Here is a 27406-nt window from a genome sequence, read left to right on the forward strand (position 1 = left end):
AGCCCCAATCAAAATGATAGGACAGTGTAATTCCAACCCTTTCTTAGCATCCTCACTTTCCAGTAACATTTGAAGCAAAGAATATTTAACCATCACAAAGCTCAGCAGGCATTTCAGTACGTGATCTCATATAATACTGAAATATCAGGCCATCATTTGGTTTACATCAGGGGTTCTCAAACTAGGGGTCAGGAACCCTCAGGGTCATGAGGTTATTATATGGGAGGTCATGAGCTGTCAGCCTCCACCCCAAACCCCGCTTTGCCTCCAGCATTTAAAATGGTGTTGAATATATTAAAATGTGTTTTTAATTTATAAGGGGGGGGTCGCACTCAGAGGCTTGCTATGTGAAAGGGGTTGCCAGTACAAAAGTTTGAGAACCACTGGTTTACATAATTGTCTATTGTTAACAGATGGAAAAATACCATAAAGCCTCATTAATATTATATTTACCAGCTATGGAGTCTGTGATTTTTAACAACATTGTGTTTTTACTTCCAGTTAGGTCCCTGTTGTAAAAAAAAAAAAAACAGTTTATTTTAGGTGTGAGTGTGACTCAGAACCAAACTAACCTTTTGGTTCCATTGGGAGTGGATTGCTTCAAGAGCTGCCCTGACCAGGATAGGTAACAGCTAAATGGAATGTAATTCCACCAGTGAATTGTACCCACTTAGCATTCCCACCCTGCCAAAGAACTATAACAAAAATAGAACTTCATGGCCTCCCAACACACCAGTGTCTCATTCCCATTCATAAATTCATAAGCCAATTCCCAAGTGAGGCAATCCAGCTCAGCAGGCAACCCGCAACACTCAGCATTGTCCTCTGCTGTCACTTATTACTCTGCCTTGCTCCTTCAGGGCTCCAGATGACTTGTGGAGCAGAGATCCCAAAACTCCAAAGGTTTCTGTCCTGTTCTGCCCAAGCCCCAGTTTAGAAAGATTTACTTCTGCTGTCTAGATAATAATTCCTGAAATGATGAGTCACGCTCTTATTTGAATCAGGATGCATTAAGCATGTATATCTGACACTGGCGCCCTTGAAGGAGGAATAGTGAACTGAAGTGCATTTCTAGTGTCAGTAAGGAATAAACAGACAACAGAGAACAAAAATAGACAACTAAACCCTTCTCCCACCACCCAAAATAAAACTTTAGTGGACAAGGCTCACTGACCCTATCCATTACCTGTGGAAATTTAGAGGAGAATGATCAGATATGTGGGAATACTGTAACAAAGTTCTATTCTACTTCATTCAGCAATACTGCTCCCCATGGAAATGGGATTATAGTTAAGTCCTAGAATCATGGTGTGAGTTCTATAGCTAGCGTTTTTGGGTGGTCTGGGCATGTTATATATGTGCTAGTGTTCTACTGCTTTAGGGAGGATGAGAACATTTGGAATTGCTGAGTATTTTTTAAAATCTGGCCACTTATTTTGGTGCCTAAAATGGGAATTGTTGGGTATGGACTTCATTTAAAAATCTGTCCATAAACATTTTGCTGTTCCTAATATTTTGCAATTTTAGGAGTCTGACAATTCTGCCTATATATGATACAGCTGGCTCGGAAATAAATTATGGTCCCATGGAAACCCAAGTTGCCAGTAAAAAGTATGTTTAGAAAAACGGATTCTTTTGAAGAATTTATGCAGGTACACTTTCACTATGACATTTCATTTGCCAGAGTTACCCAGGGAAACTTTGTTGAAAGAGTGTGTTGTACTATATTCAGTGATATTGCTCTGGATTTAAATAGGATCATCAGGGAGGTGGAGCAGAAGGAGGGAAGCTAAGAGATACTGGTTATATGTACTGTTAGGAAAAACACATATTTCTCTGTTGGTACATTTCATCACATCAGTGTGGGCTGGTGCTGGCTCTAGATATGAAATATAAATTTGGTATATAAGGATCTTGCTAATATGATACAAGCATTAATCCATACAGTTTTTGGTCCGTTGACAAAAGGATGATTCAAGTAATCTGTAGATTTCTAGCTTGTTGCATAATAGAAGAGAGAGATTTATGATGATACAAATGCATTGAATAGTATCAGCCACAGTTTCACCTCCACCCACATTTTACATTTTTGTATGTTTATTTTTAATCAGAATACCACCTACACATGCAACTTCGGTAAGATTGATAACTACTGTGTGCCAAGAAAATCAATATGCATTTTGCCTTGAATATCTCAAAGTTAAGTAATAGCTGGGCCCCTATTTAAAAAAAAGGGGGGGGAGCAGGCAGGTTGCAAATACCATCAGTTGCTATGGGATTTCAGTAGTGGTGAGTGTAGACGGGTGAGTGGGCATGGGGAGGGAGGAGGCTGGGGCAAGCAGGGAAGGATTGGACTCAGAGTGGAAGAAGGATGACATTCTAGAAAATTGCTGTCTAGCTTTTAGCAGGCTATGGTAGAATCCAATGTGGAAAAAGAGCTAGATCCTGTTGAAGTCAATGAGAATACTGCCCTGGATTTGAATGGGAGCAGGATCTTGTCCAATAATGAAAGGGCCGTTCAGATGCTACGTGTCCTTATGGGTATGCTGATATTATGCAATACGGTAAAAAATGAAAACCTGTCTAGCACATAACTCTGGTGCACTCAAGGACATGCTGCTATTTGTTTTGCAGGCTTACCTCTCTACCAGGGATTAGCAATGTGCCACTGATATCTTCCATTATAAAGTCCTATAAAATGCCTTATTTTCAGCATTTCAAAACCTGATCTAACTTTCAGAGGGGAACGGTTTGTTTGGATTCATTTTTAATACAAAATGAGAAAGAGTTCCATTTTTCTGCTCCAGTCTTTCTCCTGCCTTGATCTCCTTTACATTTAAGCTTCCTTTACCCACAAGCATAATAAACTTTCAGCACCGAATAGAAAAGAACATGAATTTACACTATGAATATTTTTTTTTTAGCCAGGGAGGGAGCTTTTTTTAAGTCGCCAATCTTTGCTTTCTGGAAATTCTTTGGTGTATTACTGCATAGCAGAGTGGTGTGACAAGGATAAAGAGATTAGAAGTAGTTTCATTTAACTCCTTCTGTTAAAAAAACTACAAAGGGCACTAATTTACAGCTTTAAGTATACCCACAATTCTTCATAAAAATTGAATATAAATGCAGGAAAGTTATAGGCACTAAGAAATAAACTAACAACAACAAAGTTGTTAGAATACTAAAAATAAAAAAATATTCCAAAAAGAGAAATAATATAAAGGTACTGAGATCACCTAACTGTAAAAAAATAAGATGATTTGCAGAGTACATGTACACTGGGGTTTAGCCCTGATTTCAGCCATTGAAGGCCAATAATCAGTATAGTGTGTAAGTTTCAAACTAGTGTAGATTGTGATTTTCCTTGTCTACATTAGAGAGTTGTGCTAGTGCAGCTATGGTGGGTGCTGTGATCTGCTGCTGGCTGAAATCAGAGCTAACCCCTCTATTTAGACAAAATCTCAGATACCAAGAGAGCTATTCCATGTTCTTTGTGAACTTCCATTCATAAGTGAATGGGAATTTGGGTATGCCTGGAATGCAGGATCAAGCCTCAAAACTTGGAAAAATTATGATAATGTGTTATAAAGGCCCTCTGATACTACGGTTCACAAAAATCACTCTGTGTCTTTCTATCAAGGTCACCAACTCAGTGCTTTACCATGAGAAGAATTTAATAATTGTTCCCCTATTAGAACTGGGTAAACTGTTCCTAGCAAAAATTTACATGGGCACTTTGCCCATTTTTCTGCTTGTGAACTATCCACACAATAGTTTTTAGGAAGGTGTTTACTATTCAGAATTGTTAAATGAACACTTGAGGGGTATATATGGCATTTCATCTTATTTGTGAAGTAATTGCTTGGACTCTATCTTCAAATATTTGGTATGAATAGTGTTTGAATGGTTACCTAAGTGACTTGTTTCTGATTCTTGACCTCAAGTTAGTTGGGGCAGGGACTCATTTCATTGTGCACACAGTGCCTAGAACAATGGGGGATCTTTGATTGGTGTGCTGTGCTACTACAACAAAACACAAACAAGAATGGAACTATGCCCATTTACATAACTCCGCATTTTGTAAAGTATGTTTAGCATATGAAGGGCTTGAACCTGCACCATTTAAATCATTGAGAGTTTTGCCACTGACTTCAAGAGGAACAGACTTTTTTAAGGAACAAAACATCCATTCTGAAATTTTATACCTCATAGTGGGTCTGATTATAAATAAAATGCCAGTTGTGATATCCATTTGGCAAAGCAGAGAGAAAGTATTAAACAACACACACATCTGAGTCTGCAATCACATAATCTCTAACTGCTAATGATTGAGACCCAACTCCTATTCAGTACTCTTAACTTGTCTGTAAAAGAATATTAAAATAGTCCTTTCCTTCGCTATTCAGAATTAAACAAGTTTAGACTCACATTTCCCTCCTTCTGTTAAGTTGGCTTGATCATGCCAAGCAAATATCAAATCCTACACCATAGGAGCAATTTGAACATTGCTGATTCTGATTTAATCACTTCGCCACCAAAGCACTCAATGCTGTAAGGCTATGTTTAAAAAAATTAAGGTCCAAATCAATCTGTACCATATTTATGGCAGGTTGGACAATAAATGAATAGAGATCATATTTCCAATATCCCATTCATTACCTTCTAATATGAAAACACAGGTTCATTTCAGGTAAACTGTGTGGTACATCAACTTAATTTATGAATAATTGTCTATCGCGGGGGGAGGGGAGAAAAAACCCTCAGTGGAACAGAGTGGATTTCTACACTACTATTTCCTATGTTTAAAAAAGCAGTCATAGTGTGTGTGTGTGTGTGTGTGTGTGTGTGTGTGTGTAAGTAATATACTTACAAGAGTCTGATCTTGAAGGATGCTGCATCCTTGCTGAGACTCTGCAATTCCTATCAACTTTATTGGGATTTACAAGTTCTCTGCAGGTGCTCAGCACCTCTCTAGATTAGGGTCCAAATTTCCAATCCTACCACTGGGTCCATGTGCACGGACCCCTGTGCCCATGCACAACCCATAGTCTAAAATGATCATTTGATACAGGGCAAAATTTCTAAAAGCATCTAAAGGAGTTCGGCATCCAACTCCCACTGACTTGCAATGGGAGCTGGCTGCCTAACTCCCTCAGGTGCTTTTGAAAATCCCAGATATAGTGTTTAAGGCCCTAATCCTGACCAATGCAATGATGTCTGGAGTCTGAGCCTTGGTGTCACTTATGGTGAAGATCAGGCCCTTTGTGTGACCCTGGGATTTCCAAAAGAGTGCTTTAGTATAAGTAGCCAGTCCTGGCTGATGTCGCAGGACAGCACAAATCCTGGCTAAAACAATGTTTTTATTTTCCTCAAACAAAAGAGGATAAAGCATCAGCCTCAAATTACTGCCATCCCCCAGCCCAGCCTCTGTTAATGTAAACATATCCCTAACATTATAACTTGACCATACTGACAACAGATTGTAAAGTCTTCGGGGTGCAGATGGCATTTACCTATGTCTCCGGGGTGCTTAGCACCAGGGGGACCCAATCCTGATCTGAATCCCTCCACTGGCAGAGCCGGCTCTAGGATTTTTGCCACCCCAAGCAAAATCAATTTTGGCCGCCCCCAACCCCCCGTTTTTTTCTTACCCCACCCCCCGGCCCCGCCTCAACTCCGCCCCTTCCCCAAATCCCCAGCCCTGCCTCCTCCCCCGAGGCTCTCAAGCCTGGGAGGAAGGGTGAGCAGCGGCGCGCGAATCAGCTGTTTCGCACGCCGCGGCCGCTCGGGATCTCCCCCTCCCTCCCAAGTTTGAGAGCCTGGGAAGGAGGGGGAGCAGCGGCACGCAAATCAGCTGTTTCGCGCGCCGTGGCGCGCAAGTGGCGGCAGCAGCGGAGGTGAGCTAGGGCGGCCGGGGCACATTTTTAGGGGCGGCATTCTGGCGCCGGCCATGCTGCCCTTAAAAATGTGCCGCCCCAAGCACCAGCTTGTTTTGCTGGTGCCTAGAGCCGGCCCTGTCCACTGGTTCCCCTATTACTCTGCATCCAGTTCAAAATATTTATCCTCATCTTTTAAGATCTTTCACAACCCTGCCCCAATCTGTTATCTGCGCTAATCTCTTATTGTGTTGCCCCTTATATCCTCTGCTGTACTCATGACACCAGCCTCATTAACCCCTTTGTCAGCTTCTCACACAAACATCCTTACTCACGGAACATCTTCTCCACTGTACCTCAGCTGCTCATCAGAACTGTCTCCCTAGTCCCAGACTCCTTGCCCAGTCTGTCCTAGTTCCTCGGCTCCTCATCAGATCTCAGTCTTCCTCCCTACCCTTCTCCAACCTTCTGGTTTCTGGCTCCCACTCCCAGTCTCCTTTTCCAACTAATTGCAGTCCTCTCCCCTGCACTCTCCAGCTGCTAGCCCAGTCTCCTTGTCCAGTCAGTCAGTCTTCTCCCAACCCAGTCCCTATGTTCCTTTCTCTCCCCAATCACCCTCAAGTCCCAATTTTTGCCTTCCCCTCCCCGCAGTCTCTCTGCGTGTCCAACTGTTGTCCCCTCTGCATTTTAATCAGGCAACTCCCACCTCTACACGGGTCTTCTTGCTCTCAGTTAAGATACCTGGACCCTAACCCTAGATCTGCAACACATTTGGGGAAGGTCTTGATCAGACATGGGCTGGAGCATGTGTGAATTGTGATTTTCAAAGGCATATAACTGGGCCAAATGTGAACAGATTTTGGTGGAGATGGAAGAATTCACAACCCCTTCCTCCCCCCCAGTTTCAAGTCCCTGCTCTAAAGCATGGGAGCACTAGAGCTTTTAAACGAAAAAAATCACCAACATTTTTTAACATGAGTAAAACAATGTATTTTTCTTTAGCCTTGTTTTCAGAAGTGGCTGAATTTTGTCTGACGTTAAAAATTCAGTCTGAGGCAGACACTCAGGATGGAAAATTTCAGCCCGAGCGGTTAAAAAGTTTGGCAACGTTATAAGCAACTGAGAACAGGGTTTTATAATGGGAAGTGTAAGGCAACTTAATAATAGGTGAAGCTATCAGCTCCACCTATAATATCGTCTAGATTTTCTCCCTCTCTCTGTTTTAGATATACACCTGATTTTGCATTCAGGGTGACTGTATTGCTCACAGCTATAATTATTTTACACACAAGTTATTTTAGAAGTGGATTATGGATTTTCATGCATTTATTGGTATCGCTTTTCATATCCAGCTGTCTTTAAAGACTGATGCCTTAGGCTATGTCTACCCTTAAAACGCTACAGTGGCATAACTGCAGCTGCTCCACTGTAGTGCATCAGTGTAGACACTTACTACAGCAATGGGAGGGTTCTCCCATCATTGTAGTAAATCCACCTCCCTGAGAGGCAGTAGTTAGATCTATGGAAGAATTCTTCCATCAACCTAGAGCTCTCTACATTGAGGGTTAGATCAGCTTAACTACATCACTCAGTGGTGTGGATGTAGCTGGGTTGATCCAAATCTTGACATTTTGGATAAAATAGAACCCAGATCTGAACCATCTCTAAACAAAATCAAAATGGCTCTTTAGCCCATCTTATTTATTAAAGCCCAGCCCATTATTACTTGTGTTGTGGTAGTGTCTGGGATCCCCAGTCATGGACCAGGACCCTAATGTACTAGGAACTGTTCAAACACAGAATAAAAAGAGAGTCCCTGTCCCAAGGAGCTTACAAACTAAGTATAAGAAAAGAGGCAACAGGTGGATACATACAGAAAGATGGGGGAAGCAAACAAAGGGACAATAGCGACCAGCAATTCTGTACTATATACTGTACTCTACACAGTACAGATTCACCTCTAATAAAGATCTTAAATCCCATGGTTTTGGCAGAGTTTTGCTTTGAATCTGGAACTTACAGTGATACTCATAGGACATGAACAACAAAATATGTCTAATCCTCTCTGAATTGAAAATTCAGTGTTTCACACAGTGCTAATAAGTAATTACAGGATTGTTGGTCTACTCTGCGGTCTTTAACTAAACATACTTGTCCATGCATATATAAAGGTTTACTGCAGGTCTAGATGGAAATGGATTTTTCAAGGTTTCAGAAAATGCTAGTTGGGGGAAAATCTTATGGTCATTAAAGATGCCTTGGCACTTTTCACAAGAGTGGATGTATTAACCCTGGCATCTGGGCCTAGTCTGAGCTTGGGTAACTGGAGTCTTCCTATGGTTTCATTTACCCTCTTAAAAAAAAAGTAATTGATGGTATAAAATGGGCAATATTTTCCACTCCAGAGGTAGCTGTATTTTTATTATCCCTATGTGTATCTCAGTACATTTCTATAAAGTGCTTTGTGATCATCCCGGATAACTTGATATTTATATAGTGACTTATCCAAGTTGGCTTTACTGTTTACACACCGACAAACCTAAACCTGTCTTGGATGAAGCAAGTCATTCTACTTCCTACTTAGTGCTTATACCCCTTCTCATTTACACAGGTTTTGCATCAATACAGTAGACTGACTTCAGTGGAGTTACTACTAATTTACACCAGTGTAAACGAGAGAGAGTGATCAGGCCCCTATTGTTTGCATAAGGTGGGAAAGAGCTAAACTTGATCCTTAACTTTTTTAGCTCTATGGTCTGTACATGGTGTTCTTCTCATTCATTCTGTAAGATGCATTACAATTGGGATGGTGCTTCAACAAAGTAAATCCAGTTGAGGGACTAGATGACTCCAGGGCTTAGGCCTTGGCTACACTTGCAGATGTACAGCGCTGTGAGTTAAACCTGACTTCGTGCAGCTGAGTAGGGAAAGTGCTGCAGTCTGTCCACACTGACAGCTGCCCAGCGCACTGTTGTGGCTACATTTGCGGCAATTGCAGCGCTATTGGGAGCGGTGCATTATGGGCAGCTATCCCACAGAGCACCTTTTCCCATTCTGGCGCCATGGGTTGTGGGAAGGGGGCGTGGGTGCGGGGGATTCTGGGTCCTGTCCCAATGCCCCGTGATGCATCGCTTCGCATCCCAGAAATTCCTTTGTTTCCGTCCACCTTTGGCGCCATCTTTCAACGGTTTCTGTGCAGCGCGATCTGTCTGTGGGAAATGGAGTCCGAACTGCTGAGGCGTATGCTGACGAGTCTCGCCAGCACGTCACGTTTGGCTGTTGAACTATTCCTTAAGATCCAAAGTGACAGTGAGAGTGAGGGTGAGGAGTCTGACGATGCTATCGAGCTGCGTAACGCGTACAACACGAAATTGCTTGTGGCATTCACGGACATGCTCAGCACCGTGGAACGCCGCTTTTGGGCTCGGGAAATAAGCACCGAGTGGTGGGATCACATTGTCATGGAAGTCTGGGATGACGAGCAGTGGCTGCAGAACTTTCGGATGAGAAAAGCCACTTTCATGGGACTGTGTGAGGAGCTCGCCCCCACCCTGCGGCGCAAGGACACAAGATTGAGAGCTGCCCTGCCAGTGGAGAAGCAGGTGGCTATTACAATCTGGAAGCTGGCAACTCCAGATCGCTACCGGTCGGTCGCAAACCAGTTTGGAGTGGGAAAGTCGACCATTGGAATCGTGTTGATGCAAGTTTGCAAGGCCACTAATCGCATCCTACTCAGAAGAACTGTGACTCTGGGTAACGTGCAGGAAATAGTGGATGGCTTTGCACAAATGGGGTTCCCTAACTGGGGAGGGGCGATAGATGGGACGCACATTCCTATTCTGGCACCACCCCACCCAGGATCCGAGTACGTTAATCGGAAGGGGTATTTCTCTATGGCTCTCCAGGCGCTTGTGGATCACCGTGGGCGTTTCATTGACATTAACACAGGCTGGCCCGGAAAGGTGCATGACGCACGCATATTTTGAAACACTTGGCTGTTCAGGAAGATGCAGGCTGGGACTTTTTTCCCAGAGCGGAAGATCACGGTAGGGGAAGTTGAAATGCCCATTGTGATCCTTGGAGATCCCGCTTACCCGTTAATGCCATGGCTCATGAAACCCTATACAGGGAGCCTTGACAGCAGCAAGGAACGGTTCAACTACAGGCTGAGCCGGTGCCGAATGACTGTGGAGTGTGCCTTTGGCCGTTTAAAGGGCCGCTGGCGATCTCTGTATGGGAAGCTGGACTTGGCCGAAAACAGCATCCCTGCGGTTATATCCACGTGCTGTGCCCTCCATAATATTTGTGAAGGGAAGGGTGAAAGCTTCACTCAGGCATGGACCTCCGAGGTTCAACCTCTGGAGGCTGAATTTGCATAGCCAGAGAGCAGGGCTATTACAGGGGCCCAGCACGGGGCTGCAAGGATTAGGGATGCCTTGAGGGAGCAATTTGAGGCTGAAAACCAGCAGTGATATCTGGTGCCCTGCACAGGAGTGAAGTGCAGTAGTTCCAATCTTTAGGAATCAGTATCTGCTTAGCAGACAAGCAGACTTGCAGTGCCTGTTATTTCCTGGGCTAAGGAGTCTTTTACTTTATGCAATAATAAAGAATGTTTTCAAAGCCAAAGAATCCATTTATTGAAAAGAAAAAAAATTACACTGCTCTACAGCCAAAATGATTCTGAAATAAATGTAGTCAAACTTTACTAATTCTGGGTCACTGAGAACAAAAATGATGCTTAAAATTGTTGATTGGCTCTAGTTTTCAAGATATGCTATTGGGTCAGTATATACGACCCTTGACTTGGGAATGGCGGAGAGTAAGTGAGTTATAAAGGGAAGGGATCTCAATTTAAACCAGAAATGACTAAAATACATCTTTGACTGGATCTATGAATAAATCTATGACTGGGTTTGGACAGTACTTGCTTTTTAGGCAAAACAATGAATGATGCAATCTGAAGCTGGTGTTGCGTCATACATGATATGAATTGCATCATGTTATTCCTAGAAGTCATGGATGATGCAATCATAACAAAGCTTACATCACTCTGCTGAACAAATTGCCCTATATCAGCTCAGAAATCATACAGTGTCGTGCTCTCTTATTTGTCAGTGTTTGATTTTGCAAAGGGACACATTTCTGTTTAGCCAAAGTGAGCAGAGATGCCTCGTACTTGTGTGAACAGTGCAGATAACTTCTGCTATGTTTGTGGTGAAGTGACTTTTGCATCACAAAAGGGCAGTATTACCACTATGGTTAAGAAAGCCTATCACCTTTATTTTGGCTGCAAAATTGGAGATCAGGACAAGAGGTGGGCCCCACACATATGCTGCAACACTTGTGCAACAAATCTTCGCCAGTGGTTGAACAGGAAAAGGAAATCCATGCCTTTTGCAGTACCAATGATTTGGAGAGAGCCAACAGATCATACCAGCAATTGTTTCTTCTGCATGGTGCCTCCAGTTGGGAAAGGTGTATCAAAGAAGAAAAAGTGGACTGTGCATTATCCAAACATTCCATCAGCTATACGCCCAGTACCCCACGGAGAAGGACTGCCGGTTCCTGATGCACCAGAATCATTCTCACTTGAGACGGACGAGGAAGAGGAAGAGGAAGAGGATGAAACTTCTGGTCCTGAACCATCAGTGTCACAGGACCCAAATTTTCTCCCATCCTCCTCCTCTGAACCACACCTCATAACACAAGGTGAACTGAATGACCTTGTCAGGGATTTGGAACTACCCAAGAGTAAGGCAGAGCTGTTGAGCTCCAGACTACAGCAGTGGAATCTCCTGGCAGGTGATGTTAGGGTTTCTGTGTTCCGTGACCGTCAAAAGGATCTTGTCCCATTCTTCTTCATGGAAGGTGATCTTGTAGCCTGCAACAACATTGATGGTTCCCTCAACATCGTTCACGATCCAGATGAGTGGAGACTGTTCATTGATTCATCGAAGACAAATCTTAAAGCTGTTTTACTGCATAATGGAAATGTTTTGCCATCAATTCCAGTTGGTCATGCAGTCCATATGAAGGAAACCTATGACAACATGAAACAACTTTTGAGGTGCATAAACTATGACCAACATCAGTGGCAGCTTTGTGACGATTTAAAGGTTGTTGCTCTCTTGCTTGGTCTGCAGACTGGATACACAAAGTACTGCTGTTTTCTCTGCGAATGGGATAGTCGTGCAAGAGATTCCCACTACATCAAGAAAGATTGGCCACTCCAACAGTCATTGGAGCCTGGGAGGAAAAGTGTTCAGCATCCACCACTTGTTGAATCAAGGAAGATTTTGTTACCACCCTTACACATCAAGCTGTGTCTGATGAAGAACTTTGTCAAGGCCATTGACAAAACACAAGCAGCTTTCGGGTACCTCCGTGGAAAATTTCCAAGGTTAAGTGAAGCTAAGATAAAGGAAGGTGTCTTTGTTGGTCCTCAGATTCGTGAACTTCTTTGAGATGATGCATTTGACCATGCTCTGCATGGCAAGGAAAAGACGGCATGGAAAGCCTTCCAGTTAGTGGCAATAAATTTTCTCGGAAACAACAAGGCAGACAACTACAGGTTGTTGGTGGAAAACCGCCTCAAGGCATACAAAAGCCTTGGTTGCAACATGTCACTAAAGATACATTTTTTGCACTCTCATCTAGATTTTTTTCCACCGAACTGCGGAACAGTGAGCAACGAGCACGGCGAGCAATTTCACCAGGACATTGCAACAATGGAGAAACGCTATCATGGCAAATGGAGCCCATCAATGCTTGCAGACTATTGCTGGACAGTGACAAGAGATGCTCCATTTAATGAATACAAGAGACAAGCCAAGAAGTGCCGAGTAGACACTGAATAGGACTAAACTATGTACATAATAGTTTTTTGCCTTTTGTTTCATAATAAATTTTATTTATATAACCCTTTTGCTGATTTTTAAAGTGTTACATAAACAGGACAGGTGAAATATTATCATGTAAAGCAACCATAAACACATGAAAAGACCTAGGTTTACAATTTATGATTAAAACTCTACTATCTACACAATATACATAGACATAAAATGTAAAAACTTAAATATCTTAGAAACAGTAGCCAATCAGTTGTTTTAATTGTCATATTTGAATTCAGCACATCAAAATACATAATAAATAGCACATTTTATCTCTGAAGCAGACGACTTCTCAAAAATTGTAGACCAGTGTTATTTATTGAAAAGAAACAAGTGCGTGGAGTGGGGAACAGTACAATCACAGATTTGCGTATGTCCTGTCTGGTGTGCTGTGCAGTGAGTGCTGCACTTCAGGACAGCTATACTGTATGGTGATGGGGGTTGAGTGCAGAGGGTAAGGTTCGTGGTTTTCAGGGCTGGGTGGTGAAGATACTGGTGTTGGAGGCAGCAGGTGGCGTGAAGAACACGGAAGTTGGGGAAAGCCAACAGCTTCAGGGGGCACCTACACTGAACACTGTCCCAACATTTTCCACAGGAGTTCGTCCTGGATGATCTCGCTGCTGAGGGTGACCTGGGAAGCAAGGGGGGGTCTTCTACTGGAAATGTGGCTTCCGCCCTGGCCCATATGCAGCTTGCCTGTGTGCAGCAATGGTCCCCCCGTCCCTCGTGGCACAGTGGCGCGGACACGTTAGTCTGCCTGGGACAAGGACCACGGTGGCTCTCCCGATAAACCTGTGCAAGCACATTGCACACGTTCTGGATGAGACATTCGAGGAGATTACCGAGGCCAATTACCGCAATGTGATAAACCACATCAATGCACTATTCCACATCTAGGCATGCATGCCTAACCCTCCTCTCCCAAAGAGCCCGCACCGAAAAAATTCCTTCCCGAAAAAAAAAAAAAAACGCTTACCGGGAACCTGCTCTTCTGTTTGTCCTCCACCAAGTACCGGCCGCTGCGACTGGCTACCTTCCTCCTGGCTCAAGAAGAGCGCCTGGCTGCATGGCTCCAGGGATTTCGGGGTGTCTCCATCCGGCCCACCACCATCACTCCTGTTTTCCTCCTCCTCCTCTTCCTCTTCCTCCTCCCACCCCCCCCCCCACACCGGCTCTGAAGTGTCCATGGTGGTGCTCAGAGTGGAGGTGGGGTTAACCCCAAGTATCGCATCCAGCTCTTTGTAGAATCGGCAGGTTGCGGGGGGGAGCACCCGAGCGACGGTTTGCATCGCAGGCTTTGTGGGAGGCACTCCGCAGCTCCTTCACTTTAATCCTGCACTGCAGGGCGTCCTGGTCATGGCCCCTTTCCATCATGTCCTTTGATACCTTCCCGAAGGTATCGTAATTCCTACGGCTGGAGCGCAGCTGGGACTGTACAGCTTCCTCCCCCCAAACACTGATGAGGTCCAGCAACTCGCCATTGCTCCATGCTGGGGCTCGCTTGGCGCGTGGAGGCATGGTCACCTGGAAAGATTCGCTGATAGCACTCCACGCCACGCCGGGCTGAGCAAACAGGAAAGGGATTTTTAAAATTCCCAGGGAATGTACAGGGTCGGTCACATGGTTGGTTACCTGAGGCCAGGGCAGTAGAGTTTGAACTGATGACCAGAGTGGCTAGAACAGGCATTGTGGGATACTGCCGAATAATTCTGGAGGCCATTCACAGCGCATTGGGCAGCCACACTGGCGCCGCAGCGCTGCAGCGGCAGCGCAATACTCACTATTCCCCTCGGAGAGGTGGAGTACATGCAGCGCTGCAACCACGGAGATACAGCGCTGCAAATGTCTTGCCAGTGTGGACGGGGAGTGAGTTACAGCGCTGGGGGAGCCTTTACAGCGCTGTAACTCGCAAGTGTAGCCAAGGCCTTAGTAAATAGGATACAGAGCTTTCTGCCTCTGGGTTGTCAGTTAAATCCAGACCAGTTTGTTAGTGATAGGGTTGCCAGGTGTCCAGTTTTTTACTAGAACGCCTGGGCAAAAAGAGACCCTGGTGGCTCCAGTAGGCACTGCCAACTGGGCCGTTAAAAGTCCAGTCCACGGCTCAGCCCTGGCTCTGCAGGGCTCCCAGAAGTAGCCGCCGAGTGCGGGCTAAGCGGCTCCCAATGGTCAGGAACCGCGACCAATGGGGAATGCGGGGGCGGTGCCTGCAGGCACTAGCGCACCATGAAGACCCTCACTGGCTGCCTAAGCACCTAGGGGCCACAGGGACCTGGTGGCCGCGGTAAGTGCCACCGGGACCCTGCATTCCTGCCCCAGCCCAGAACTCTCTCCTGCACCCCAAACCCCTCATACCCAGCTCCACCCCAGAGCCTTCACCCCCCCCAGCTGGAGCTCTCACCCCCCCACACACACCTCAATCCCCTGCCCCAGTCCAGAGCCCTCTCCCCCGCACTCTAACCCCCTGCCCCACTCAGAGCCCTCTCCTGCACCCCAAACCCCTCATCCCCAGCCTCACCTCAGAGCCCGCACCTCCAGCCAGAGCCCTCACCCCTCTCGTGCCCAAGCCCGGTGAAAGTGAGTGAGGGTCGAGGAGAGTGACTTACAGAGGGAGGGAGGATGGAGCAAGCAGGGGTGGAGCCTTGGAGAAGGGGCAGGGTGGGGCAGGACCTTGGGGAAGGGGCTGTGCAGGACAGAGGTGTTCAGTTTTGTGTGATTAGAAAGTTGGCAACCCTAGTTAGTGACTGAAAATTGTTACTATCTGAATGGTTCTTTAATATTCTATTTGAAATAAGTCTGATGCACTTGTAGTTTGTCTCGCCCCTTCATTCTCCAAAATATCCCACCTTTGCCTGTATCCCCTCTCAAAATCTTCTGCAACCTAACTAGTTAAAAAAAAAATATGGTCTGAATATTATCTTGTGTAGATAATAGAATAGAATATATAGAAAAGTATATTCTAAAAAAAAGTCCTCTGCTGAGAGAGAGTTCCTCTATGATTTTCAGCAGATAAAATGTAAAAAGAAAACAAACAAAAAAGCCCCCAAACATGAAGCTGTCTGTCGACGTTGCAGTTAATAAAAAGTTGTTGTGCTCTATTGAGTTTACTGTGTCACCAAAACCCTTGCAAGTCTTAACTATACAAAGCCTACATTGTCTTGACAAGGATACTGAGAAGATGTGCCTGATCTTGGCAGGAGCTAGGTGTACCAAAAACCATGTTATTAAAAAACAACAACAACAAAAAAGAAATATTCTTTTAGGCCTCTTATGGGGAAAGATAACGAGCAGTGTCCTTACTACAAGTGTGTAGCATGCACTGGTCAGTTTTAGAAGCGTGAAAATTGAAAAATGATAGATGGGAACACAATTCCAAGTAACCCGAGTATAATTTAGGTCGAGGGGTGTCAGATTAGGGCTTTTGCTTTATACTCATCTCCAATATTGAGATGTAAATGTCCTGAAAGAGAGAGAGACACAATCTTCATGCATAACTATCGGTATACGAAGTTAACTAGTAAAGGACCGGCGGATGTATTTCCTCCCTAAGGGCCAAATCCTTCTCCTTGGTCCCATAGGAATCAATTGCAATACTCCCACTGTGTTCTGTAGGAAAAGGATTTGGCCCTTAAGTCTCTACTATTGTTTGTCAGTAGTAATGCAGACACTTTTAGTATACTTCTTAGTCATTTGGATCATTCTTAATGTGAGAACTCAGTCACGCATGCTCAGAGAAAAGAGTTTGAATTTTATAAAAGTGGGAGATGAAATTATACATTCAGATGAGTGTAATATAACAATTGCCAGAGTCCAGGAAAATACATACATAACTCATTATTCTAAACCAATATGAGCATGCATATGTATGTTGAGATAGCTTTAACAGTGTTCAACTCTAAATAGTGTGCCATCTAACTTTTGTTATTCGATATTTACATTGACAACCAGCTCAAACTAGATCTGAGCACCTGCTTTTATTTAACAGAGAAAGTACAGCAGACATTTAAAAAATCCTAATGAGTGCAGTCATATGAATTTCCCTGATATCAGACACTTATACATCTTTCACAGACAGGCTTCTATCATATGACAGTGATGACTGAATCAGCATAATACAACTTCTGTACAATGTGTAGAACAGCAAATTATAACACCAAACATTAGAGATATGGATGGCCATTGGCCACAGACTTAAACAATGATCCTGCAGTAATCTCCATACAGGTGGACTCCTGCACTTATGAAAAGTCCTACAGTAATCAGTAGGGCTCCATGCATGGACCTCCCAGCAGGCTCAGGCTCTTAGATAAAATTTCTCTTGAAACAATATTTCCATAAACATTTGCCATCTTAGTTGCTTAAAATAAGAACTCTTATCCAAAAGTGTTTAGCTTTGTTTTATACTTTGCTGATGTACAGCACATTCCTTTAATTTTTGTAATCAAACATTGATTTTTCAGACTGGACTGGAACATTAAGGTACAGATATTATTAGGAGTCATATTTACATGCCAAAGCTAGCCTGTCTTGTGTGTGTCTGAAATCCCAAGATATATGAGGAAGAGAGAGGGCCCAATTCTGATCTCAGACAGATTGTAAATCAGGAATAGCTACATTGAAGTCAATGAAGTTACTTCATTGGGATAAAACATGAGTGAAAGAAGAATCTGGCCAAGTGACTGAATATAAGAGCAGGAGAGACACTGAGATTACAAGCAAAATGTTTTCCCCTAATTTATTTTTCAGACTCTAATATTATTTTGACTGTATAGTTTGATTTTTAGCCTTGTTAGTAATTTAAACATGAATCTCTGATAGATAAACTCAAAATAGCAGTATATTTCTGGTGCTATCTTATTTTCCTTTCTCAAGAGTGCACATTGTCTTCAGTTTTCCAATTTTATACCAGGCTCTGCTTAATACCACAAGTGATCTTTCACCTTTATGATCTGGCACCTGCAGTACTTGGAGATGTTTAGTATATAATGTTGCATATCTCTCTGGCAATAGTCCTAAAGTACAACAACTTGCTATATATTTGTTGTATGTATGCCTGATGTATGCTTTTTTTCTTTTCTCCCCCTGACCATCATGTGAACTCAGCATTAGACTTGCAATATTGCAAAACTGTCCCAATTATTATTACATAAAACTGGAAGGCTCATAAAGACACCACTATTAGATTCAAACTAGCCCCTGGGGCCAAGTTCTGCCCTGTGACCTCAGCTGGGTGGCATAGGTAGAACTTAAGGCAGATTTCAAAATCTAATCTTTTGTTTTGCTATATCCAACTTTTAAAATTCTGTGACTTTACCCCCAATCTTTATTTAAAGCCCCAATGGGAAATGAACTGTATAATTTTAATTTGTAAAACAAACAGTTTCTTTTTACATGCATAGGGAGAGAGACATGCCCCAACAGTCCTCATCTAACCACACATAAATCTGACTAAAGGCATATAAAGGTGAGATCTACCATAATATATTTTATTTTTAAATAGCTATTAGAAAAGTCTTGTTCTCTTCATTTTAATGTCTCTAATCAGAGATCCCAACCAGCTGCCCTGTTAATTTGTAATTTGTCATCCATCAGAATTATGTCACCACTACATGTTCTGCACAGACTGATTTAAACTAAAAAAAACACAAACATATTTACTTCAACCTATTTAACACATCAGATAAGAAGATACTGGCATGTTATAATTTGTTTGATATGAAGATGTACATAATCTTTTAAACTTAACTTCGGAAATAGTGTATGTACCAGAAATCACTTTTCAGTCTTCTTTTAGTTGATATTTCTCGTTTCCTCTCTAATCTTATAAGTTTTTAAAGAAAGAATCCAGTCCATTGCTCAATCACTTGAAAGGATTTATCAAAACTTAGTTCAACTTGTGGTTTTGTTTCTGTTTTTTTACAGAAATTATGTAAAACACTTTTTCAAAAATACCTTACGTCCCACCATGTTCTTAAAACAATCACAAGAGAATAAACCCTGGAGTAAGGACAGAGGGATAGCACAGTGAACACAAAAAATTGCCTACCTGTATTGTGTTTCTGAAGACAGTCTCTACACTGAAGCACCATTCACAGAGAAGAAAGAGTTTCTGGGCAGCAATGCATTTTCTTACTTTTTCTAATGTTCTGCTAAATGAGGAGTGTTGAGCAACTCCCTACGATGCTGTTTAACCCCCTCCTTTCACTCTCTGCCAGTTTAGAGTTTCTGAACACTGAAATGCATGCAGAGAAACTTGTAATTAGTAATACCAGCTAAGCTAAAACCCTTGATTCTCACTGACCTAAGCTGCACATTCCGAAGTACTAAACAGGAGTGCTAATCAGAAGGCACTCTTTTAGACTAAATTCCTGACTAGACATAAAGCATGAAAGTTAAGCTAAGATATTGCCCTACCAGAGCCTAGTTTCTGCCTACTGGCTTGGTAAAGCCTGCGATATCTCAGGACTCAGGAGCACACACTGTGACTGTGAGAGGAAAATGTTAAGTGTCTCATCTCTCTGTTCTTTTTTTCTTCCCCCTCTCTTGTTCTCCCTGCTCACAGTAGCAAGGTTGTCTCTTGTATACTCCCTGCCCTTAAACTCACCAAACCAGATTTTTACTCCCAACACCAGCAACTTCCCGTAAATCTGAACTGAAATTTTATCCTGTTCACTGAGCCTTTGCTGGCTCAAGGCCAGCGCAGCATTCCTGTTGTTTTAGGAGTGCTTTTAAAAAAATAAAATAAAATCGGGGGGGCGGGGCAAGGATAACCTGTAGAGATGTAAAGGCTGGCATGAGAGAGACACTTGGAAACAGTTTAACTATTGTTTGACACCCCATGTTTGTTGGTGTTTTTTTTTTTTTTTAAAGTGGAGTTCAAATGTGAATATCAGAGAGGGAGAATATATCCTCCTCACTAAAATGGAACCACCTATTTGCCGAGCCACCTGCTTTATCTCTGCACAAAGTGTTTTAGGAACAAGATGTTAAATCTTGGGTTTATTTCCCCTGCTATTAAACAATATATAGATGTAGATTTAAAGGGAAAACAAATCAATAGTACTCACCTAAGGCATAGCATGGCTTGAATTAGTACAGGAAGATATTGCACTAGGAAAAACACACAAGCTTTTCTGATCCAGTTTCATCAATACAGTGGTTGTGCTTGTTAAATAAATGCCTCATTTCAACCCCTTCTGAACTGAAGTTACATCTAGTTTCTAGAAAAGGAACAAAAGAGAAACTAGTTTTAGAAGCAACAGCCAAGCCCTCTTTTAACCTCTCTGTGATCTCTCTGACAATTGTTTTTTAACCTCAAAAGAAACAGCAATGCCAGAGACTAAACTTTCCCTTCCCATCCCCTTTACCTTAGCTGCCTAAGCAAGGGTTAAGTAGCCTGATGTATTTAAACAAAGCACAAAACCTGTTTATAATAAATGCAATCAGCCAACAGAAATCTAATTCAGTACTTGTGACTAAACAAACTGGAACAGGAAGCACACATCAGAAATTTATAAAAAGTACTAATTCCTGCTTGCATTGCCATGCAACTGAAAAAAATTTCTACTTCTCTTTAGAGTCTTTTGTTCAATGGCAATTCACTTTTGTGTGTGAAAAGTTTAATACTTTGATGTTTAATCATTTGCATGCAAACACTTGACAGAACAATATTTGCTTTTTGTACAGAATACTATGGAATCTTTTCATTATTTTTCCTGCTTTGGGGAAGGGATGTTTCTCTAGCTAGGTTTTATTTTCAAATTACTTTTTGTAACGTATGAGAGTTGTACATGGTACCTTTGCTGTATAATACTTGCACACAATAAGAACTCAAACAGGAGAATAATGAAGAGTCATAAAAAATAAAATGTTTAAGGTAGATAGTATTGAGGGTTAAAGCTACTGTTCACAATATTCTGCAACCATATTTGTAAATTATTATAAACTGCTGACAGCTTTATCACCTGGGAAGATGCTAAACCTGCAATGTTTTGCAGCATTCTGTCCCTTAAGACTAAGGCTTGGTCTACACTCATCCCCCAAATCGAACTAAGGTACGCAACTTCAGCTACGTGAATAACGTAGCTGAAATTCGAAGTACCTTAGTTCGATCTTACCTCGGTCCACACGCGGCAGGCAGGCTCCCCCTCGACTCCGCGGTACTCCTCTCGTCTAGCTGGAGTACTGCAGTCGACGGCGAGCACTTCCGGGTTCGACTTATCGCGTCCAGACAAGATGCGATAAGTCGAACCCAGAACTTCAATTGCCAGCGCTGCCGAACTAGCGGCTGGGTGTAGACCTACCCTAAGTTTCTCTGTTAAATTTTTATGTAAGCAAAAGTTACATTGACTCTTACTGAGTTTTGCTTGAATAAGAAGTTCAGGATTGGGCCCGTATTACTATAATAAAACCAAACAGCCACATACTGAGGCTACGTCTACACTAGCACTTATGTTGTCAAAACTTCTGTCACTCAGGGGAGTGAAAAAAAAAAACCCTGAGCAACATAAGTTTTGCCAGCATAAGCACTCGTGTGCACAGCACTGTCTGTGGGAGACTCTCTCCTGCAGGCACAGTTACCGCTGCTCATTGAGCTGTTTTTATTATGTCAACGAGAGAGTTCTCTCCCATCGGCATAACGCAGCTACATGAGCACTTTTACAGCAGCCACTGGAAGCTTGTAGGTGTAGACATGGCCTAAAAATTTGAAGTCATGGAATGAGCGCCTAATGAATGAATCTCATGCACTTGCTCAGTGCACAGTTTCAATGTTCCTAATTTTTATGTAATCAAAACCATTTCCCCCCAACCAATCAAATACACTATTCCTCAAAGAAGTCTATAGTTATGCCAAATGTTAGTTTAAACTTCAGCTGTTTTTTGCTGTAGCTCTGCTCAAATAGACTAGTGTTAGAATTTTTGTTAAGCAAGAAGTGTACTTTTTCCACTGCACCATAACTCAAAAATGGATAAAGGGATTAGCTCAAATTTTCCAAAAATGCATCTTGAGGAAGAACGCAAATATAGGAAATTTTGACCCCAAAGGTTGTGAATGTTTTTGAAAGTCACAAGTATTATTGAGCAAATAATGGGAGAAAAAAATTGTCCACAAGCATTTATTTTAATTAAAATGTGAATGTTATTGAACTGTATTTACAACCATTTCACATGAACATTTGGGCAGCTGAGCGCTGATAGAATAAATATTCTTGCAAAGGAAATGTTGAGACTTTTGCAAAGCAAATTTTGACGGTTTTGCAAGCGTATATTCACAAATTTGATACTAGGTGGGTGAAGGCCACATCCTGAAGTCTTTGCTCTCTATTCAGCATACCATAGAAGACTCAGATGATAATAAGGATTTGAGAAAAACCCCCTTACTGACCCCATTAACTTAAGGCTCAGCCTTAAGTAATTAAAATTGGATGAAAGTATCCCTGGAGATTTATGATCAAATATATATACGTTATTGGATTTTTAAAGATATAACACAAAACAATTTATCCAAGACACTAATGCCCAATCTGGAATCAGAGTCTCTTTTTCTCTCCCTATATGTTTAGTCAATCCAACTGTGAGTAGCTCTTTAAGTGCTGAGCAAAAAGTGATCTGGCGTAGGAATGTAAATGAGATGTGCTGTAATTTGCTGCAATACCCATCACTCTGTCCGGTTAAATGAGCCAAGTGCATTCAGAACTCTGTAGTAGTGAGCACAGGTTTCCTGTTCCCTTGCCAAGCCATGGTAGGGTTTCTAACTAAAAGAAAAGAATTTAATGAGTTCACAGCAAAGTGAATTAAGTTAAGTGTAGCATGATTAGACTATGAACGCTGATCTTAAAAGCAAAAGCACTTGATTGAGGAAGGTGCCCTTCAAAGCTGATTCTGCCAATTGTAACTGAAAATTCTGGCCAGATACTTACATGCTTTATCTTAACAGTTATGGGATTTCCTGCTGAAATATCATAGAATCAGAAATGCGGTCTGGAAGGGACCTTGAAGCCATCAGGTCCAGCCCCCTGTGCTGAGGCAGGACCAAGGAAACCTAGAGACCATCGCTGACAGTTGTTTGTCTAACCTGTTCTTAAAAACATCCAGTGATGGGGATTCCACAACCTCCCTTGGAAGCCTATTCCTGTGCTTAATGAGCCTTAAAGTTAGATAGTTTTTCGTAATAGCTAACCTAAATCTCCCTTGCTGCAGATTGAGTCCATTATTTCTTGTCCTATCTACAGTGGACATGGAGAACAATTGATCACAGTCCTCTTTATAACAGCCCTGAACTTATTTGAAAACTGTTATCAGGTCCCCCCTGAGTTTTTTCTCAAGACTAAACATGCCCAGTTTTTTTAACCTTTCCTCATAGTTCAGGTTTGCTAAACCTCTTATCATTTTTGTTGCTCTCCTCTGAACTCTCTCCAGTTTGTCCACCTCTTTCCTAAAGTGTGGCAACCACAATTGCACGCATGACTCCAGCTGGGGCCTCACCAGTGCCGAGTTCAGAGGGAAAGTTACCACCCTTGTCCAACAAACAACACTCCTGTTAATACACCCCAGAATTATATTAGACTCTTTTGTTACTACATCACACTGACTCATATTCAATTTGTGATCAATTATAACCCCCAGATCTTTTTAGCAGTACTACCACCTACCCAGTTATTCCCCATTTTGTGGTTGTGCATTTGATTTTTCCTTCCTAAGTAAAGTACTTTGCACTTGTCTTCATTGAATTTCATCTTGTTAATTTCAACCCAATTTTCCAGTTTGTCAAGGTCACTTTAAATTCTAATTCTGTCTTCCAAAGTGCTTGCATCCCCTCCCAGCTTGGTGTCATCGGCAAATTTTATAAGCATACTCTCCACTCTATTATCCAAGTAATTCATGAAAACATTGAATAGTCCTGGACCCAGGACTGATTGCTGCAGGACCCCACTAGATGCACTCTCCCAGTTTGACAGCGAACCCTTGATAACTGCTTTTTGAATATGGTCTTTCAACCAGTTGCGTACCCACCATATAGTAATTGCATCTAGACCACATTTCCCTAGTTTGCTTATGAGAACGTCATTGGGGACTGCATCAAAAGCTTTACTTACACATCTACTGCTTCCCCTTATCCACTAGACTAGCAATCCTGTCAAAGAAGGAACTTAGGTTGGATTGGCCTGATTTGTTCTTAATAAATCCATGCTGGCTATTCTTTATAATCTATCCTCTAGGTACTTACAGATTGATTGTTTAATCATTTGTTGTAGTATCTTTCCACGTATCAAATTTAGGATGACTGGTCTATAATTACCTGGGTCCTCTTTGTTCCCGCCCTTTAAAGATAGGTGCTAGGCTTGCCCTTTTCCAGTCCTCACCTGTTCTCCATGCGTTCTCAAAGATAATTGCTAATGGTTCCAAGATTGCTGCAGCTAGTTCCTTAAGTACTCTAGGATGAATTTCCTCAGGCCCTGCCAACTTGAATACATCCAGTTTATCAGAATATTCTTTAACCTGCTCTTTCCTTATTTTGGCTTGTGTTCCTTTCCCTTTGCTGTTAATATTAATTGTGTTTGAGCATCTGGTCACCTACTAACCTTTTTAGTGAAGAGGGAAGCAAAGTAGTCATTAAATACCTCAGCCTTCTTGATATCAGTTATTAGATCTCCTTCCCTGCTAAGCAGAGGACCTACACTTTCCTTCGTCTTTCTTTAGTTCCTAATGTATTTAAAGAAACTCTTCTTATTCCCTTTTCTGTCCCTTGTTAGGTCCAACTGATTTTGTGCCTTGCCTTTCTGATTTTATCTCTACATGCTTGTGCTATTCTTTTGTCCTCCTCCTTAGTAATTCGTCCATTTTTGCACTTTTTGTAGGATTTTTATTTTTATTTTTCAGGCCATTCTTCTTCTTAGCATATGTGAAACGTGCCTCAGGTGGCTCGTGACTGGGATTCATCACCAAATTTGGTCCACTGGTTGGTTCATTAGCTTCCTCAGCCTGGGCTAGGTACTGACAGGGAATGCAACACGAACGCTGATCCGATCATTAAAGAGCTCCTGGTGGAGTCATATTGGACTCTTACTATTCTTCCTATCTTTCTTTGGCACCAGGATAGTTTGCATTTGTGCCTTTAATATAGTCTCCTTGAAAAATTGCCAGCTCTCCTGAACTCCATAGATTTTCTTCCCATGGGACCTTACCTACCAGTTCTCTGAGTTTATAACGTCTGCTTTTTTGAAGTCAATTGTCCTTATTCTGCTGTTCTCACTCCTTCCTTTCCTCAGAATCAGGAAATCATTCATTTTATGATCAATTTAATCCTAACTGCCGTCCACCTTCAGATTCACTATTAATTTCTCCCTGTTGGACCTAAGAGATTCAGATAGCTTAGTTATGCGTATGGTGTAAAAATGTAGCTAGAGACAAGTGATGTACCTGGCTGGCAAAACCAATGAAATTAATATATTCAGCAATGTCTAACTTTTCACAAACTTTCAGTAATGAGTCATAAGGAACTGGACATTTTCTGATTGGAAGCCTATAGATAAAATCATAATGTGTTTCTAGAGGTTGTACCATATAGAGAACAAACATCTTTACCTATAATATCAGGGAAAAGCACCAGTTATTGTAATTCCTAATTAGCCACCTTCTCCCCAGAGTCCACTTTACTCAGACATGGAAATTGATCAAAACTTGGGCCTGATCTTCACTAGGAAATTAGGTCGGTATAACTATGTTGCTCAGGGGTGTGAAAAATCCACCTCCCTGAGTGACTCAGTTAAACCGACCTAACTCTCAGTGTAGACAGTGCTAGGTCGATGGGAGAATTCTTCTGTAGATCTACTATTGCCTCGCAGGGAGGTGGATTGCCTATGCCAATGGACAAACACCTCCCACTGGAGTTGATAGTGTTTTCACTGAAGCGCTACAGTGGAGCCGCTGCAGCATTTTAAGTGTAGACCAGCCCTTAGCTTAGGACATAGTGCCTCCTGCCAGCAAAACTGACTTAGAAACATACCAGGTCAATGAAATATTCCAGCCAGGACCATGATATCATAATAATTATAAGAAAAACTCCTTCCAAATAACAAAATGCAGCAACATAACCTAGTGGATGGTGTCACAGACTGTAGAGAGGAACTCACACAAAAATATTTTACAAGCAGGGAAAAAATCATGTCTCTTTTCACTATGTTCATACGAGAACACATCTCATTGCATAAGCTATAGGAGAAGTCTCATGTAATAGTCACAGTTGTAGGGGGCAAGATGAGAGGATCATAAAATCTGATACTTCTCTCCCCCCTTCTCTTGTGTCACTGACACTGAGGTTTCTCACTTACCAGTTTTCTGTGTTCACACCACTAAAACTCGCATCCATAGACTCATAGACTCATAGACTTTAAGGTCAGAAGGGACCATTATGATCATCTGGTCTGACCTCCCGCATGATGCAGGCCACAAAGCCCTTCTTATCTCCTATCTTGAGTATTTGCAACATCCTCCTCCATGGCCTTCCTCATACTCCCCTCGCTTCCCTCAGGCCCATTCAAAATGCTGCTGCTAAGATAATCTTCCTGACCTGTTCTGACGATGTCACTTCCCTCTGTGAGACCCTCCACAGGCCCTCCTTTCTCCAAGTTAAGGCTTCCCAAGGCCTTTCACCTCTTAGCCTCTGCGTACTTATCCACTCTTGCATCTTATTACATTGCCCCCGCCTCCTTGGTTACACCTATAATGCCAACTCCAATCACTCCTTTGTCCACTTCTTTCACAAGTGCCTTCGCACTTTCTTCCATGCTGCTGTTTATATATACAACACTCTCTCTAAACTTGTATGTAAATAAAACTGCTACTGTGTCCTCCTTAAATCACTCCTTAAGATCAATTTCTACCATGGTACACATGGGAAACTGCCAACATAGTCTTAGCCCCTAATAGCCATCTACCTGATATCTATTTTGTTTTTTTAATCTGATTGCTTACTTAAAAATATTAAATTACTTCATCCCATCTAGCTATGCACATAATTAATCTATACAGCCTCCTGTGTCCTATTGTCAGTAACCTAATCCTCCCTCCCTCAGTCCTTCCAATTGTTTATTCTCCCAGATGGTTCCTTAGCTGTAATGCTTTACAGTAGCTGACATACTAAGCAATATTGAATGGTATAGTTTATTAATGCTTAAAAATCCTATTCACCTCCCTTCTTCTTGCGGTGACTCTCTCTTCAGTCTCTATAGCCTGATTCTCCACTGCTTTGCATCTTGTGTGGTCAGTTACTCCTGTGCAAAGTGGGCATAAAATACTACTCTTCTTATTTGGTAGGTTTTACATCTACTTTGTACAGGAGTAACTGCCTACACAAGATGGAAGCACTTAGATTTCACAGACAGCAAGTGTGAAAAATCGGGACAGGGGAGGGGAGTAATAGGAGCCTATATAAGAAAAAGATCCCAGAATCGGGACTGTCCCTATAAAATCGGGACATCTGGTCACCTTAACAGTATGTGCTTTGGGGTAAGGACCGTGGGCTGAAAGAGGCTGACTTAGCCTTGCTAGAGATTCTCCAGTATAGGGGCTTTCTCTGGGTTGTGTAAAATTGATGTAGCCAGTTGGAGTACACTGTGCTTCTGCAAACTTAGCTAGCACACA

General features: G+C 42.3%; 1 protein-coding gene across 2 annotated transcripts in view; it reads right to left on the minus strand.

Annotated features, from left to right (window-relative positions):
- RBM47 (RNA binding motif protein 47) overlaps nucleotides 1-19344 on the minus strand; it is a 115524-nt gene extending 96180 nt beyond the window's left edge. For both annotated transcript variants that reach the window (XM_054029848.1, XM_054029850.1), the window contains exon 1: nucleotides 18810-19344. The gene's annotated coding sequence lies outside the window, so the exon portion shown is untranslated. The remainder of the gene's footprint in view (nucleotides 1-18809) is intronic.
- Between the last annotated feature and the right edge of the window lie 8062 nt (nucleotides 19345-27406).

Source organism: Malaclemys terrapin, chromosome 5 (assembly GCF_027887155.1).
Source record: "Malaclemys terrapin pileata isolate rMalTer1 chromosome 5, rMalTer1.hap1, whole genome shotgun sequence".
Taxonomy (NCBI): Eukaryota; Metazoa; Chordata; order Testudines; family Emydidae; genus Malaclemys; species Malaclemys terrapin.